A 19,179-nucleotide genomic window follows, 5' to 3' on the forward strand; every position below is an offset into this window, starting at 1 on the left:
TACACCAGCGTGTAAATTTTCCTTTAAGTTCGTTTATTTTTCAGTTAACTGTATGTGTAAAAACTGTATTGCATCCCTTTTTGCTTTTTCCTAGTTCATAAGTTGCTATTGTAACCATCAGTTGAGCAAAACTTGGATATGTGCTTGTGCTTGATTCCCCCCCCCCCCCCCCCCCCTTCTCTTTCTTCTTCTGTTATGGAAAACCAGAAAAACCCAAATCCCAAGTGCTTCGCTAAAATCTAGCTCTGAACTCTTTTCTTCTTTGTTTCTTGCTTGGTAAAGCTATAAAGCCTCAGCAGATTTTGTTCAAACTTACGGTGTGATGATACTCCATACAGCACTTGTGAGGGCTGTAAGACAGAGTGCTTTCTAGCTGCTGCAGGTCTTTGGCATGCTGTTTACTAAAACAAATAAAGAGAATGTTGTGGGGTAAGAAGATGTTACACTGACAATTTCTTTCTTTGCAATTGATTTTCTGAGGAAAGTTTTTGACTGTAGCTTGAAGGGCTGTATTTAAATACCGTGTCCATAGGTGATCTTGGGAATTCCATATGCTTATCCTGCTCTCACTTCATCTTCTCGCAGTGCCTCCTTACTGTCTGTCCAGAACCTGCTGCTTTGCTTCACCATGTTAAACTGTGATTTGAGCACTGAGGACCAGGCTTATGTGTTGTCCCTGGTATGGTTGGATCCGGGCTTGAGTGCAGCCTTAGAATTGTTGTAAAGTAAATAAAATTCCACAGACACTAAATCTTTTTATATCTTCTTAACTGTCATCTGAAAAAAATTGCTGGTTTAATATCCAATTTTATTGAAGTAAAGTGGTAGTTGCAGACTTACTTTATTTTAACATCTGTTTTAATGTTGAAACATAAAATTAAGTGAGAAAAGTGTACTTATTTACTCTGGATAATGAATTGCAGAAATAGCTGTTCTTAAAAATGAAAGAAATTCTTGCTAGTGTAAGGAAAATAAAGGGGAAGAAAGAGTGCAGAAATGCATGGCTTAGTGTTTCATGCTTTCTGTTCTGAAACTGGGTGCCAACAAACTGCCTGCAAGTAGAGAGAAACAGACTAAGAAATACAGTCAAAGAACAAATATGTCTATTTTTAGTTGTTGTAGGGAGGAAAAAAGATGCAACCTGGTTGAGATTCCCAGGAGAATTTTATTGCTTTGCTTAGTTCTGCTGTAAGCAGTACGTATAGCCTCTTGCTGAGTATTTCTGGGATTTTGAGATAGTCTTTTAACAGTACAATTGTATACTTGCCTTTAGCATTTAAAAAAATAAACTCAAAAGTGATCTTAAATCTCTAACTTCTTGACGTTAGGCACGGTGGGTTGCATGTATTTCTAAAAATACTCATCCTACTGTTTGGTACACTTTTGCAAAACGGGATCACGATGCTAAAATTGGAGTTATTGTGGCCTATTCTAGCTCAGTTAAAAACTGAGAATTAAAAAATATCTTAAGAAGCACCATGGCATAATTGCTTACAGGCTTTTTTGTGTGGTCTTAAACAACTACTAAAGGAAATATTCCTACTTTGCTCAAATTTTGAAATAACTCTTATACAAATGTGCCAACTACTAACACTTTGTTCACCCTGTTACGTCTTTTAAGGCAGAACTTTAAACTGAAGTCTTGACTTAAACTGTTGTGTGTATGTCTTGTCTGGCATGAGACTTAGCTTTCTACTTTATCCTTCATTACTAGAAAAAAATGTTATGCATGATGTAATAGTAGATGTTCTTTGTCTTAAGTCATTAAAATACATGAGTTTGAGGGGGTTCAACAGCCCTAACAAAACTTCAAAGTTTTGATTGTGAGCTGGAGCACGTATATTGTGGAGGCAGCATCTTCTGAATTTAGAAGGACTTGTGACATTTTGTCTTAATTCTTCATGTCCCTCTCCCCTCTAATATGGATGCTAATATATGTGGGATTTTATAGTTTATTTGGAAACTTCAATGTGCAAACTAAACAGCTGAGTAGGTATGTATACTGGAGGTGACAATCCATAAACAGCCAGCTTCTGGTCCTGGTAAGAGTCCAACTTGTAATGGGAATTTAATCTTAAAATGCTTTTCTAGTGGAGCAGTGAACTTCATTTCCATAAGTGCCAAAATCAGAAGTATTTTTCCTGGTCAGAGGGGTTTTAAGCACAAAACACATCTAAAGTATGGATATTTTTCTTGGTTTTCCAATTTTAATGCCAAACACTTTTCCCCTCTTTTTGCTTTTTGCCTTAAGGTTTATTTGCTTCAGGCAGGCTGGTGAATGTCCCATTTCAAGGTACTGGGAGGCAGTAAGGATGTCAAAGAAATGCAGTATCCTAAAATACCAAAGACTCCTTTGGAAATAAAATTGCAGTCTCTGCTCTAAGTTGTTGTACAGTGACTTTGTCTTGCACCTTCTACAAAATCCTGCTGTCTGTCATGAAACACATTAATTATATTCAGTGTTACACAGTAAATGTGAGAGAATACTGGATCTGAATGCAGATTTAGTAAAGGATGATCCAGTACAGGGACTGGTGGTTTTTAAAGACAGGAAAGTCTAATCTGTTCATGGCTGAGTTGAAACCTGCAGGTTAAAATTAGTTTTGATGTTAAAATAATAAAATTTTAGATAATCTGTTTTAATAATGAGCTAAATGAATAAGTGGGGGCTTAGCATCTAATTTTAATTTAACCATTTAAAAGGTTACCTGTTAGTTGAAATTATGTTTACATATGTGAGAAATGATGAATAGCGTGTGAAAACGGCTTTTGTATCGTCTGTATGCTTCAGTGATGCTTGAGGGAAGGTTTATGTGCAGAAAGAAGCCTATGGAAACAAGCTATCAAAGACATATCAAACAGCTTCTTGTTTCAGATCCTTTTCAGGTTGGGGGATCTTTTCATATTAATTTATTATGCTAAGCATCTCAATAAAGGCATGCTTTAAGAGAAGAGTGACTTTTTTTTTAATTGATTTTTTGTAAGTTCTTGCTGCTGCTAGATCTGTTTTGTTATGGTATGCCGGGATGGCCAAAGGCTCTGCACTGCCTTGGTGAAAGGTGGCATAAAACTTCAGTTTCTGCTCGATATAGATGATTCGATATGCTAAAATGTAAAGTATGCACATGTGTTCTTAGCAGAGTTTAGCAGTTCAACATCTTTCTGTAACTCTTGTCCTACGTTTCTCTGAGAGGAATGATGGCTGCAAGTCTCATTGTACCTTGGGGCTTTGTTGTAGGTTTTGTTATGATTGCTGTACTGTCGCCATGCCGGATTGTTTGCCCATCCTCTAATCCCCCATTTCAATGGCAACCTAAAAAGCACAGCTATTAATATTTCCAGTAAGGGCTCTTTAGAAGATATAGCTAATCACCCTATATACTCAATTGCTGCTCTTGTGAAGACAAAAGCATTTGGAGTAATGTTAGCATAACGCCTATTCAGGTATTTAAAGTTTCCCAATAAGCTTTATATTTTTAATATAGCAGTTGCACTAGATGTGGCTGAATAGCAAAGTCTTAACAGTCATCGGGCAGAATAAGCTCTATTTATTGGCAGCAGTGCTGCAGAAAGCTCTCTGGGCAGCTGGCTGATCAGCTTCAGTAGTGTTACCTTACAGCGCCTCGTAGGACCTGGAACCTGGAGCTCCTACAGTGCCTCCAGTTGCCCGTAATTCACCTTTTTAGCGAAGCTCAGTGGAAATGTCTCTAGAAAACAGCATAGAAATCAATGGCAGCGTGTTCTTGTGAAAACTTGTAGACAGTAATTTTAAATATATTGAAAACCTTATTTTTCTGTCTGCTTTATTCATGGCAAATTATTGTTTTTCCAGAAATAGTAAGGCTTTAAATGTCACTTGTTTGTGATGCTCTGCTTTAGCTAAGCCATCGAACAAATGCAACAGACATCTAAAGGCGCATCGCTTACTGATGACCACAGTCCTAGTTTTAGGACCTTTAAGCCTTTTACCCTAAACCCGCCCTTTACCCTAGTATATATTTTTTCTTGGAGACTCCCAGAAAGTTCAGCTTCCATTCAACCTGTGTTTTCTGCAGCTGAACAGCTGCTTTCCGTCAGCTTTCAAGAACAGCTTTATGTGCTGAGCCTTGCTATATACTTTCTAGTGTAGAGATTTTTAATGCGTACATGTCCTTAAAAGCATTTTTTTTCAATAGCTTGGCAGATAGTGCTGCGATACTTTATTATACTTGTAGTTTCAATGAGAATGTTCTCTAAAGGCTGGTGGCTCCAGCTGATCCGCTGAATGCTGAGCACGGAATTATAATTCAGCGGCATGGGGGAGGGCCACGTTTGCTGTCGCGAGCGGCAGGGCACCGCTTACTGCATGTTGCTTAATCAGCATGAAACTATTAGCAAATTCTTGCCATCTCAGTTATAATGTACTGCTAATAGGTTTGCTTTATTTTCTGCATAGGATAGTCAAAAAAGCCTGGAATGTTTTAGTAATTTTAAGTAGCATAACATTCCTCTTAATGAAGTTTGACAGCATTTTCTAAACTCCCTCACACTGTATAACACGAATACCATAAATGCATTCCTGTGTATTAAGTGGTGGTAACTTGCTTGTGTCTTTTCCTAATGAAAGTTTACTTACATATGAAAGCTTTTGACATAATTTTAAATTCTAATGTATTATATGAAATAGATTCCTGGCAACAAAAGCATCTGTGTAATTAGTCCATTTTAACATACTCTCTTAATTTTGTCAAAGTTTTGTATTTGTCAGAAGACTTTGTAAATCTTCAGTCAAAAAAAAGAAACAACCCCAACTTTTGTGAGGTGGGGTTTGGTTTTGTTTGTGTGTGTGTTTTGTTTTTTTTTCTTTTTTTAATTATCCCCCACCCCCAGTATTTTAGGACGTGCTTTGTCATCTGGGGTATGCAGTGCGTGGGGGGGGGGGGGGGGGTAGCGTGGCCTCTTTCACTCAGACCATCAGCAGTAAGTTTCAGATAGGGCTAGTGCCAGATATCTGAATCTGACCTTTTTCTTTCCTCTCTGCCTTTTGCTTTAGAAGCAGTATTCATTTTTATGGCAGTTTAATAACATCGTCATTTTACTGATAAATCGGAATAGATAAATCAGAATGGATCTCTGATATCTAGGGACTGGGACTATTTTCATTTTTAGTTGTCAGCAGTGAAAAAGTATTGCATGGCAGAAAGCCAGTTCAATTATGTCAGTGTATGTTACTTCTTTTAATGGTTTGTCTTACAATCATGGCAGAAGTGGGAAGCATCACTGTTTCCCCACTTCGCACCGTGGTGCTGGCCAGACTGCACGGGCGGTCTGCGTGGTGGGCAGGGACGTGGCGAAGAACGCTGCTTCCTACTTTTATTGCAGGGTCTGGTTCACTTACAGCTGTGTTCACTCATTTCTCTCTTACATCTGAGAGTCTTATCTCACTCCTGGAGCCAGACTTCGAGAGAGGTTTTTACAGTCTTAATCCAGCAGTGCTGCTCATAGTCCGAATGGCTCTAGTTTGAATGTAGTACCGTATGTGGGAAGACCAGGTGCCATCTTTATGATCAGTGCATCTTTAGCAGACCCTGTCTGGACTGGTCTAACTGTGATGGCAGGCCTTTGGAGATGGAGCCTGTACTTGAAATATAAAAATACTTGATCCCCCCCTCCCCCCCCCCCTTATTTCTGGCAGGCTGCACCTCTTTGTTTCAGCTCTTCATAAGAGGTCTTTCATCCTATGAAAACTTTGTTTGAGAAGAACCTGCAAACAAGCAGGGGGATTTCTGTTAAACATTTAATTACAATTAGTTGTTGATACTTGTCTGAAGGAATGAAATCAGCACAGAAAGCTGGAATAAGATTTTTTTGTCTGTGTGTGTGTGTGTCCTGTTGCTTACACAGTTGGCTTCTACAGCAAACACAGCATTTTATGTTGAACAGATAGTTCCAAGCCTTTAAGTGAGAAATTTCAACTTAGAATGTCAAATGTTGGGTAGCAGGCTAATTTTTTTTTCTTTTCTTTTTGAGTTATCAAAGAACTCAAAGATACCACAGTCAGGGATAATTGTAGCGACTTCATAGTCTGATTTATACCGAAAGTTGTAGAAAGAGAGGAAAGAAAGAAAGAGAGGAAATATTTCTGTTGACCATGTTAATTATCAGTCCAGTCTATAATTACCAGTCTAATCTAGAAATGTTTTCACCTCAATATACTCCCCTAAAATGGGTGCCTAAAACCAAAATATCCTGAACTATGTTATGGGGAACTTGGCTGGCACGCTGTGCTGTTTACGCTTCTGTTGTTTCAGTTTTGGTACCAGTGTACAGCTGGAAGTACTAAAGTGGAGCTGCTTCCTATTAAGTAGATCTGAGGAGTCAGAAAATAAAATACATATTTTGATTACTGAAGGCTCGATGAGATGCTAATTCTCGAAGCACCTAATTTTTTATTTAAAAGCGGGTAGCTTTTCTGTGGAGGGGACCTGTAATCGCTTGATTATCATGATGCCTGACCACTAATCTATATGGCTGCCTATTCCACAGTAGTCATGCTAGCCTGGCAGTGGAGGTACTTTCAGTGTTTTGTTTATGTTTTTTTCCTTTGTCATAATTTTTAGTTGAATGTGTTAAGGTTTGATTTATTTTTAATTTTTTTTTTATAACTTGAATTGCTCAATAGTTCATGTAGGACATAAGGGACCATTAGAACCTGTTCTGACACCTCTTTTGCAATGCATACCAGCGAACATCATACAATAATTTTCTGTGTGAAACCTGTAACTTCTGTTTAAAGATGATGGTTGGAGGAGGGGAGATACTCAGATTTAGTTTTGGCTTTTGAGGGTGGATGGCTGTGCTGAGCTTCTGGGGATAGGCTTAGTCTGTTGTTGAAGAACCCATTCGTTGTTATTCTTTGAATATTCTGGCATACTTTTTTTTAAAGTGTAAGTTTCTAGGCCATGTGACACTGCCTTAGTCCCTTCACCAGTTCTTTTATTTAAGATATGATAGACATACTATAGGCTGTATGCACTGATGCTATTTTGTGGTTCTTTCTCAATTACCGTAGCATACAATCGACAGAATTTATTTTACCCTAGTGGCCACATTGAAATTACATTTGAACTGCAAAAATTACAACTGACTGCTTCTGAACAGATAAATATTGAAGTTTAGATTGCACTGCAGTTACTCAGAAGCTTAAAGCCAAGCAAAAGCCCCAAAGCCCAGTTCCCTTAGTTTGCAAGACCTCTATTTTGTATTGCAAAATGCAACTTGTTTCATCATTTGCTTATTTGCAACTTCTCAGGGAAGACAAGTGACTTGAAGTTTCCTGTCAGTGCTGCAGCTGTGAAGGCGAACCAGGGGGAAATGGCCACAGGTCTCAGTAAAACTGCTCTTCATTAAACATGTGGGGTTTGCCATCTTTTATGCCATCATTAACATTTTGTGGGTTTTTTTTGCAAATTGTACCTGGGCATTGACTTACCAGCTCCATTTCTGAGGGCTGTGAAGTGATAATTCATAGTCCAGGAAGAATAATTGAAGCACAAGCATTTCCAGTTGTCTGGCACATTTCAGGATATTGCTTTGGGTGACTTAAATTCTGTGCTGGAAAGCTTTTTAGCATAGACATGATTTCACTGCCTTTGTGATCGTCTCCGAGCACAGAAGTGGCTTTGTCCATTGTTGAAATTACCTGGTCTGAAAAATCTATGTATTAATCCCATGAAGTATAGCATTGTGTATATTTTCCTGTCTGGTTTGTTTTGCATGTTACTAATTTTTCGGGTTAACCACCTCGGTGAACAGGACAGGAGCCCCTACGGCGTTGATGTGAATGGGGGAATGTCCTTATTTTCCTGAAATCTGAGAAGCTTGATTCTGCAAAACTCATCTCTTGGATCTGTGGGAATGGCTGAAATCGGAAGCATGACTAGATCTGGTGGAAACTTCTTGCTTTATCCATGTCAGTTTTGCTACAGGTTGAAGAAAATTGTCCTCAGTTTTTTTTTTTTTTGGGGGGGGGGGAGGGGGACACGGAATCTCTCCTTACTGGTGTGTTTCTGAATGTTTTAGAACTCTTCTGGTTGTAAATTATTATAACTATTGATAGACCCTGGAGGTTTACAGAGGAGAGGAAAATATAGCATCTTTTCTTGCTTAAATTGATTAAGATGTTCCCACCACACCTGACCCAGTCTTTTCTACTAAAAATTAATATTAGTAATATGTTTTTTTAATTTTGCAAGAAGTGACTGTAAGCACTCTGATCCTATTTTTCTTAAAGAAAAATAAAATAAAAATTAACAGACATAGCAGTCCAGCATAGCTAAGACTATATATTAGTCCTTTGCCTCACTACACTTTCCGTTCCGTCTCACTTGACAACTGTGGCGAAAGCATCTCTTTTGTTTCTAATTCTGTAAGGTAATATATTAGACACAGAGTGATAAGCATTTTTTTTGTGCTTGTCCACACACAAAAGCGGTGCAAAACCTTGAGTGTTGCCGGAATCGGTGAATATCTCGCTGGTAAGCGGGCAGCTCGCACCCTAGTCCGTGCAACAGCTGAGTTCCCTAGATGTACTTATTTTGCAGTTCCCTTGGTTTACCTGTTGCCTGAGATAGTCGTAAGGAGTAAAGCTTATCATCAAGTTTTATCTTGCAGGTGCATCAGCCATCAGTATAATACCCTTTTTCCTGTGGTTGGAAGGGTGGGGGTGGCTGTGAGGAAAATGTTTTATTTTATATTGCATACAAAACGTATTGCAAAGTATTGCATGTGTTTACATTTTATGTTAAAATAGCTTTTGTCAAAATACTAACAAAACCACTTTCTTCAGAGATCAGTTTTTTCATTCCAAGTGGAGGACTTAAGCTCGTGAGCAAAACTGTATTTCTCTCTTCACTCTTACCATTCATACTACTACTGTGTTCTGTACTCTGAGGCGACAGGAAGAGCTGTCCTTATTCAGCTTAAAAATCTTTGTTATTCTCTGTCTGAGCTACTTGGGGTACTTCTTTCTTCCTTTGATGGCATGAGGTCTCTTCTACTTCAGGTATGTTCTTTAATGCTCCGATCGCTGTGGTACTATATTGGTCATTCTTATAGGCTGTTGATTTTTCTTCTGAAAACACAAGGACTTAAACCCAGTATTTCAGTTATGCATAGTTGTACAATAAACCAACTTCTTACTGTACATTTTTAAAAGCTTGTTCCATTTGTTTCTAACTTCAGATGCAAATGTGCTGCCTTTCAGGATGAGGGTTACCAATGTGTGAAGCTATACAAAACCTTGTGAAAGTAATAAAAATGGAGAAAAACCCCAGCGTGGTTCGTTCTTACTGCATAGGGACAGAAGCAAGAATACCGAAAGTGCTATTGAAAGTCGGTGACTAACCTGCACTTAAACTTTCAAGGAATGTTCCCTATTTTCCTGATCAGGCTGTTGCAAAGTTTCATTCCTTGTACCTTGCTTCTCTCCAAAAGTAACTTTTTTAAAATTTAGCCAGTTGCCCCCCCCCCCCCCCCCCCCCGTCCATAGCAGAAATAGACAACTTTTTACTTATTATTGTCTCTATAACTGATTCCAGTTTAGATGTCTGAAGATAATTCCTTCTCCCAGCCACCTTTGGGGTTTAATGATGCAGCTAAACCTCCTCAAGGACTAACAGCTTCTGAAAGAGAAGGTCCTACTCTCCTGTCTCCTAAGTCAGTCAGACAATTCAGGGGCATCTCTGACTGACCTTGCAGTGCCCTGCAAACACCTAAAGGGTCTAAATATGGGGTCTAAATTTCTTTTTGCTTGTCTTTTGTTTTTTAAAGCCTCAATGGGGTTAATTTACTGCTATTCTAGTTTATTCCATCAGCTTGCTGCAGGGTCACATCAGCATCATGGGGATGGAGGGGAAGGGAGATGGGGTCGCTCCTCTTGGTAGCAGATGGCCAGTAGACCAGCTTAGCTATATCTTAAAACTGTATCAGTAGTCTTTTATTTTCTGAAATAAAGAAATCTATGTTTTTTTTCTTGTTTTCTAAACATTGAGTTGTTGGCTGAGTCCTTTGAAATGTGTGCTTTATTAATTTGGTGACACGAACTGAATTAGCAAAAGCATTTGCTGAACTTTTGGTGTAATCAGGAGTGTCAGTGTGGCTTCTGCCTTTCTGCACAAAGGAAATTCTTTGCTTGTGTGCATGGGGAGTTAGGGTAACTAACTCATTTAAAATGGCAAATTACTTTTCTCTTGGCTTCCCTTTCTGCTAAGATGAGCAAACCAGTTTTTCCAAAAGGAAAAAGAGCAAAAAAGAGATTTTTTTTTTTTTTTAATAGTAGATATTCTGGTGTGTTAAAAAGGATAGCTGTTGAAAAATTTTCCTGAAGTTAGAAATATGGAAACAATCAGGACTTTGCATGTACAGACTTAAGAACAATTACATCCTGAGATTCATATTTCCCTAATCTAGGTCTGTTTTATGTTAAGAGTATGAATAAATTACTTGAACAGGTTTTGTAAAAATTTTTCTAGACTTTGGGTGTACAATTTGATTTTTGGTTTGTAGAGGTAAAGAGCTAGCATGACAGTATGTAAAATGTGGTTCTTCAAATCATACATTTTGCAATTGTATAGCCAGTCAGGATCCCTAGCACATAATTTTCAGATGTTGCTCTCAGTTTATAAATTGGGCTGTATTGAAACTTGTTTCTCAGGTTTTTAGTGTAATGTTTATGGAAGTTAATGTAAATAGCTACACTGGCTGTTTTCTGAAGGGACTGCTTGTTTATTCCCGAGTGGGACATTCTAATCAATGAAACTGCCCACTGGAGATCTGTGGCACATGAGTAGCACAGTACCTTGGGAACAGTAGTTGCAAGTAATAAACTCAGGGAAAGCTCTGTGAAGCAGATGTGGAGGGTAGCAGCTGCCTATTAGACTGTGAAGTCCAGCTGCCTGGGTGTTCGGGGAAGGGTAGAGCCTACTGGTTGCACGACATAATATGTTCTTGTTAATATATTAGTAAGGCAAGCCAACAGAAATTATTCTAGTATCTGATTTCATACTATACCATGGGTGCTTCCTAGGCCAGTTAGCTGTGTTATTCACTGGGGTTTGCTGCCTTAATTTATTCCCATAACATATTTCCAGTATACCAGTAAGTGTGCTGACACATTAGCATTGCTCATACTGTTTGAATACTGGTGATGTTCGCAGCTGCATGTGTTATTAAAAACTTTTAAACGTTGCAGTTCATAAGCTCAAGATATTTTGAAATTATTCTAACACCTAACAAAGAAATACTAGCATAACAAATGCTTGCAGAATTTGCTGCCACAAGCAACATTTAGTGAAGCAGAGTTTCACACCAGTGAAATCTGCTTTTACAGCAGAGTAAAAGGACAACAGCTGTAAATTGTGTGGGAGTTCTGCATTTTCTTGTCAAGTGTTTGGAATTAAATACCCTTTCTGACAGAACACAGATCTGATGACTGCTGTGTTTTAGAACTGTCTCTTGCAAATTGTTCTTTTTTGTATATTTTTAAAAAACCTAATATTTGGAAAGTGAGCCATTAATATACATATATATAGTTTTTAAATTCTTGATGGCTGTGGCTTTTTCCTTCTCTTTCAAATAGTAGAATATTACAATTTTTGTTCTACTGAGTCATGGGGTTTTGGTCACTTGCATGGTAGTAGTTAGATTTCTTTCTGCTTGATCAAATGGTACTCAAGCTATCTTTTAGGCTTTTGAGCTTGCCCAGTAATGCAACTTCAGTAACTTTTGAGTAACTTGGGAATCTTATCAGAGGTGATGTTTACTTTCCCATCTGCACTTTCCATGGGTGCCCGGCTTTACACTGCTTTGTGTAAGCACTGGACCCTCAAAAGTACACTTAAATGCTATGGGATCTGTAGTTTTGAAAGTGTAAAGTGTAGAAAAAATTGCTATTCAGTTTGAAGTGACTTAAACTAATGGAAACTTCTTGACCTTTAAGCTATTATGAGTTCAAATAACACCATTCTACACCCCCCCAATTATATTTCATAGGAGGTAACTTTTTAGATGTGCTATGGTACTATAATGATGACAACATAGAGGTGTTCCATGAAGATGTTGTTAATCTATCTTGAAAAATACTTGGACCTCTGAGGCAAATGAGATGTATGGCTATGCCTTAAATTAGTTAAAACAGTAAATGGCTTGTTAAGTGAGGGCTCTCCAGTACTCCTGAAACTTTAAGAGATTTTTCTGCTGCATCAGTTATCCTGCTGTAACACTTTTCTAAAACAACTGAAGAACTTGTGCTCTTGTGATACTGCCCTTCTGAAAAGCGGTAGCTGTGGGTATGTTACAGGACAGTTTTCCACTGGAGAAAGCAAGTTAGGTTTTTCTGGTGTTTTCTTAGTGTACTATCTTAGTTTTTATAGAAAATAATCCTTGAGAGACATCACAAATGATTCCCAACAGCTTTACTCTTCACAAATCTGCATTCAAACATGTACTGCGGGTTCCCCAGAGGTCAAGAGTTGACAGCAGTTAAACTAAAATGCGGAGTAAACTTGATGTTTCCACTAGTATTGTTGAAACATCCTTATTACAGAACCAACTTGATAGCACTTCCATGAAGGTGGAGGAAAAATAAATGTGTAAATCTACTGCTGCGTGGAATGTCCAGGTTGTTCAAGATGCTGGCTAAATTTCTGAAATAGGTTACAGATACTACATTATGTCTGTTGAAAGTATCAGTGTCTTACATGGTGAAGTGGACAGGGTAAAAAAGGAGTGAAGGAAGCTTACTGGCTGACTTTTCAACATTGTTAAATTCGGCCACTCTTTCCTAACTGGGGTAAACTTGCTGTGTAAGCATGTATGAAGTAAAGTGTTTCATATGGTATTTAAATTTTCTACTATAGGAAAAGCAGCTTTGTCTATATCCTTGGACAAAAGCTTTTTTATGGAAGGGAGAAGCTAGATTGTGCAAGTGGAGAAGTACAAGTACGGTAAACACTGTCATCTTTGTGCATGTTTTACAAAGGATCCCATTGTAAGATCGTATTTCTGTTTTTTAAAACATTTGACATCACTGTTGCAATCCTTCGATCAATTATATACTTTCTTTTATTGCTATAGACTTCCTAAGTTCATATGTAATAGTTTTGCTCACTGAGATGGTCACGAGCGCTACAGAAATGTGAATGGGAAATCTATAGAGTGTACAGGAAAAAAGTTTTCCATCCATCATTTTTTGATCGGTCGCTTCTGATGGATGATCTGGGAGTGTTGTCTCCGGTACTCGGAGACAGAGGCGACTGCTCCCCTCTGCAGCAGGCCACGGCGTACCAGAGCCTCCTGCTGCAGCCACTCTCCGCTGTGTTCGCAAGTGCTTGTGAATGTGGCAGAAGCAGCCACCTCTTGGCTTTTGTGCTGCAGGATTTTTGCAGTACGATTTAATGAATGAGTCTTGAGTGCGAAAATAAAGTAACTTCTTTTGGGCTACTGAGAAAAGGGAGTGTATTTAGTTTTAGAGGCTTTTTGTTGCTACACATCTAGACTTTAAATTTTTTTTTTTACTTGATAAGGCATTACAATATCACCAGATAAAGATTTACATTTTTGGCAACTTTGGGAATTTTTTTTTGTGTTATGGGAGAGCTAAAGCAGAAGGGAACTTTAAATGGCTGAAATAACACAAGCGCATTCTGGCAGAACACGATGTCCTGTGTACTAAGACTCTTTGTTTCATAATCTAGTTTCATGAAACAAAATATTAAGAGATGTATTTATATTAAAATGAATTGTACGTAAATATCTCCAGAAATAGAAGAAAGTAATAGCTCAGCCTGTAATTCAGTGTAAGTAAAATGCAAAATTGACCAAAATAGAATTAGCAAAAGTAAATCAGATTCTTAATTTTACTGTTTTCAATCTGATGGAAAGTTACTGGCTAGCCATTTTAAAAAATTACATTGAGTGTATGTGCTTAATTTTTAAATGGGACATCTTAAACATTTAACTGTTGAATGGCCTTTACTAGGCAAATATATTCGGATGATTTTAGTTCTGCATTGCTTTGCAATGTCATTTATTTTTTCTTATCACTTTATAATGGCAAATCAACTGAACATGAGAACTTCAATACAGTTAAATAATATTTGCACTGCTATAGCTTGTCTGAAATTTCTAGTCAACTATTAACAGGCTTTTAATATTTACTGTCATCTTTGTATGTGTTCCTTAGACTTACAGAGTGAATTATCCAGTTAAGGTTGGAGAAGATTAGTGCATAAAAAATTGTTTGGGTTCCCATCTCAATTTTGCTTGTTAAATTAGTTTGCTATCTTCACCTCTGAGGTAGTAGAGTACTTGCTGAAAAATCTCCCTTGTGGATTTTTGGGTATTATAGTAAGTTTTAAATGTGCCTAAATATGTTAGAAAGAAAGTAGGGTCCAGAACATGTTTCTAAAAACGTAAGCCAAGAGCAGAAAGAGGAAGGAGGAGATGAGCTAATTATTCCAGTTGAAGCTGTCACTTCGTGAAAATGAAACTGCAGAGTTTTTGAGAATTCTTTTATATCATTCCTGTTGAATAAAGCTGGTATTGAAGTCCCAGGCCTTCCTAAAAGGACAGTTGCAATTCCTTGGCAAGAAGCTTGGTTGTTGAGGGAACTGGGATGCTTCGTTCCCTGTCTCAGGATGCGGTGGGATGTGCCTGATCTCCTTTCATCGGCTTGCTGCTGCAAAGAGCCAGTATTCCCTCATTTTCCTTCAGTGTAATGCTGTTCTTTTGCATGACTATGGACAATCTGTTGCTTGTAACTTCATAAAGAGTATTAAGATGAGATTTGCCTTTTTTAATGTTTTATTTTTAGCAGCTAGCTTCAGCAATTCAAATGCTGCTACTGAAATGGAAACTTTTAATTTCAAGTTCATAACACTAAGAAAAGCTGCAAACAGAGGCATGACAACTGAAGCAATTTATTTGTAAAGGAGGGAAAATCACGTGTGGTAGGTCGTGTTTTGCAGGCTAGCGTTGCAGTTGTTCTTTAAGCAGTTATGTTCTAGAAGTTTTTGTCTTGGATTTAAATGCTGTAAAAGGAAAAAGGTAATTGACAGTTTCAATGAAACTTTGTTTTCTGTCTTTTAGTTGCTAGCATCCTTGATGCAGTATGTTCTTGTCATGTGAAAATAAACTAAAAGCCCTTTTAGGTGGTGGATAGGGAAGAGATCTGTAGTCCTTGTTTCTCCCAGAACTGCAGTCTTACCCTGTTGGAGTGCACAGAGCCTCTTTTTTTTAAGTTTGCTTTAATTTTGAACACTTAAATACTGCCATCTGAAAAAAGCCATTTGTGTAAGGTAACATTAAAATTTAAGGTATCCTCTGAGAAGCTGATATGCATTTTGGTAATGAAAAGTACCTTGTGAAGTATAGTAAGTTTGCTTTTCAATGCACTGAGTTCAAGTGTTCAGAGGCCTGATAGCATATCTGCGGCCTTTGTTGAAAATGTTGACTGTTCATTCATGAATGATTAACAGGTTGTTTTATTTAAAGGCACGTATCTGCTTCCTACTGTGTCAGTATAAAAACTATGTTCTGAAAAAGCTGTGTGTACAGTCCCTATTTGAAGAATGTTGTGTGTTGATCCTGGAAACTTTGTCCTGCCTGCAGCAAACTCTCTTCCTTATCAATTTGCAAGGATTTAGTGCTAGCAGACTTTTCTGTGAGACTGAACTTAAACATGGCAGATTTCTAAAGTATTAAAATACAGAGCATTACTGAGCTCAGGGAGAGGCCCTTATATCCATAAAGTTGTCATAGTGCTTAATGGGCTGTACAATTTTTATTCAAGTTGTAGCATCATAGCAGTATTTCTCCTTTCTAATTTTTCTTTATCACTTTTCTAGCAAGAGTCCTTCACTGTTCTTAGCAGGAGAAAGCAACGTGAAAAAGTCTGAAATCCATATCAAATAGCAAATGAATGTTGAAATGTTTTGAGTATAAGGCATTTTGTGTGTGCATGCATGGGCATGTTGAAGGACGTGCTCTTGTGATTCTGATACTGAGAAGACAAGGAATCTCTTTTGGTAGATTTAACTCTGTGTTTATGAGCATTTGGAGCTTGTTAGTGCAAAAATGAAGCTTGGGGAGTGAAGTTCTAGCTGGAAGTCCTCATGTACATACAGAGCTGTTTAGTGTTTAGCATATATTTAAGTTTCCCTTAACTGTGTATGTCTGGTTTGGGGAAAACAGCCATGGAAGTGGTCAGAAACTATTTTGATCTAGGTAATGCTTTATCTATTCGGATTTATCAGTTGGTAATGAGTAATGGGTTGGGTAAATGAAAGGAATACAGTTAAATTAATATGCTTTGGGGCTTGAAACTGTTAAAGGTTTTTGCAGAACACAGTCTCGAACTTAAAACAGTCACCTGAAAAGAAACGGCGAGGTGGTGCAGGGCCCAGGAGCTCTACAGGGACGTCTAGTGGGACCTGCCCCTCTGCAGGGCTCTCCTTCCCAGCTTGAGGGGGAGAGGATTGACCTTCCTGCCAACACTGATGTAGAAAGTACGCTAAAGTTAATTTTAGGAAACTTTGAGCTTTCTAAAGCTGTTTTTCTCATCAATAAATGATAAATTCTTCACAAAATTAGCCTTGATAAGGTTGGGCGCTGTTGAACTGGGCATTATTGTCGACACAACAACATACCTCATTGCGTGGCTCGAGGTATGAGGAAGTATTATTGTATGCTACGTGGTTATTTAAAATAGTTTCTGATAAGAAAGTCGTATCCCTCAGAGACGTACTTATGAGCTAAGCTGTGTGTTGTAGTTAGGTTGATGGCTTTGCATTTTTTATGCTTTGCTGAAAGCAGTAACTTACGGGTGCCTTTCAAAAAATCTTGCAATTCTCCCTGAAAAATCTGTTGAAAGAGAGAGCAACAGGGAATAAGGTAGCTGGAAGCTTGGTTGGCAGGACAGTTAGCTGTTTTGTTTGTTGTTCAGGACAAAAGTTCTGGCTTTCCCTCGAAAACCAGAAATCGGTATATTGAGTTTGGAAGTACTAAGCATTCAGAAGAAAACCCCTCATTACGCTTTCGTAGCATGTTACTGTTTTAAACTTAACTAGTATGCTGCTTGAGTTATGTGGCAGTATGTTGGCTGTGAGCTTCCAGTATTGGCTTAGCACATACATGTCCTGCAGTTTCATCTAGAGGTATTCCGGTTATGATGCTGAAACTGTTGAAAACCTCAGTGTGAAACCTCTGAGCTGTATTCCTATGTGTTGCTTGAGAGAATGTTCTAAAAACTATATCAAGCATTCTGTGGCATAGGCTTTCTATTTGGGAAACACTTTTATTAATAGACAGAACTGTTCTTTTAATAAGCATGCTTCATTGTCTTAATTAAAACAAAAAAGCAACTGGCCAATGCAGGCCGGACAGCAAAGCCTTCTTACTGTCTTGTGTGGAAGAGCAATTTTAGGAGGACGGGAGTGTTGTGCAAGCCACCGGCTTCCCGCCGCAGCAGCCAGGGCACTCGATGGTGCTACTTTTGTCACTTCCTTGAAATAGAGGAAGAGCTGGAAGGCTGGTGCGCTCCCTGGTGCAGGTGTATGTCCTTGCTTCATGTGACAGTCCCGGTGCTTTAATGGCAGGAGGATTTATGTGGGAAATGCAGCTCTGCAGGCCGACTGGGAAACGAATGCAGAAACTGCGCTCTTGAATGAGGAGACCTCAAGGTTACTCTCCCAGATTGAGGTTCATCCCTGAAGACAGTGGGGTGACGCTTCATTCATAGTAGCGTTCTTTATGCTGTTAGTGCTCTCAAGAGCAACTCTACCAAAGGCAGCCATTCTACCCCCCTCAAAAAAAAACAGCAGAGGGGGGAAACTTGGACGGTAGAAAAAGTCTTTTACTGTTCATCGAGTCTTGTAACAGATTTTTTTTCCTTTCAATTAGGTAGAGGAGTGTACTAATTGGTTTTGGCACTCTGATTTTGCCAGTGCTGCAATATTCCCCCCCCCCGCCTTGTGGTTTGCCTTAAACATACTGTACTTGCTATATCTAGTAAGCTGTGTTTTCTCTTTTAAAGGCACACAAAACAAGTCCATGCCTGTTTTAATCTCATTAAGTTCCTCTCCAGCTGTTTCCCCTTTTGGTTGTGGATATTGCCCATATTTGGTTCTAGCTATGGTGCAATCAGTTTATATCTGATTGTGTGGTGTGATATGCTGTCTTGCCTGAGCAAACCCTGATAATTTATGATTAGATGTGGCCTAGATTAGCAGCTTATGATTTTAATGTTTAAAAGTACATTATAAAAGATCTTTTATGTAATGCAATATGTTATTTTTTCCTCTGAAAGATGCAACAAGAGGCACAAGGACTTGCCTGCAGCAAAGCTTCTGAATTAAAACCAAGCAGGGGGAAGGGATGGTATAAATTATATAGTTCCTTCCTTTAGAGTGCCTAAATAATGTGACCTAAAATACAGAGATGGCAGCGTGTTACCAGAAAAGTATTCAATTTGGTTTAATAACAAGCTGCTTTCACAATCTCTTAATCGCAGCTCTCATGAAAACACATGCTCTTATATTCTGCATGGTGTGTTTTATATACTTGTATTATGGTCTAAAAATTGAACATCTGAAAGTGTATTTCTCTCCTGAACACTTCAGTGGCTTATTTGAAAAGTACTTGTGGTTTCAGTGAGTGCCATGGACTTTTAACCATGCTTTCTGCTGGCCTTCATGTTAGCAAACTATTTATTAATGAGAAATTGTCATTAGTGTTTTGTTTCCTTGTGGATATTTGTTGTTCTACTCATGTGCCTGTATATGAATAAAATTAGGTGGATGAGAACATCCACTTAATTTCTGTAAGAAGAGAGGGGTGATCAGAACACTCACTGATATTGCCTAAAATATTTTTAAATAAGCATCTGTTTGGAAAGGCATACAGGTAAACCGTCCAGGTGTTTTCCAGAGTTTGTTAGTCACAACATTGTGCCTGTCTTTCCAGCTGAACTGTCTGTTTAGATCTTGCTGGGAAGATAACTGCTGCTTTATATTCATCATCATCTGTATTAGCAGTGAGGGGGAAAGGTTTGGGAACCATCTTTGCCTAACAAGCGGCATCTCAGAAATGCTACGTTTTGTCTTGAGCAAGATCACATTACTTACAGTTCCTGAGCAATAGTTG

General features: G+C 38.4%; 1 protein-coding gene across 11 annotated transcripts in view; it reads left to right on the forward strand.

The window, feature by feature from the left end:
* ARHGAP12 (Rho GTPase activating protein 12) overlaps nucleotides 1-19,179 on the forward strand; it is an 80,757-nt gene that overhangs the window by 15,787 nt on the left and 45,791 nt on the right. The gene's annotated exons all lie outside the window — the stretch shown is intronic.

Source organism: Mycteria americana, chromosome 2, assembly GCF_035582795.1.
Source record: "Mycteria americana isolate JAX WOST 10 ecotype Jacksonville Zoo and Gardens chromosome 2, USCA_MyAme_1.0, whole genome shotgun sequence".
Classification (NCBI taxonomy): Eukaryota; Metazoa; Chordata; class Aves; order Ciconiiformes; family Ciconiidae; genus Mycteria; species Mycteria americana.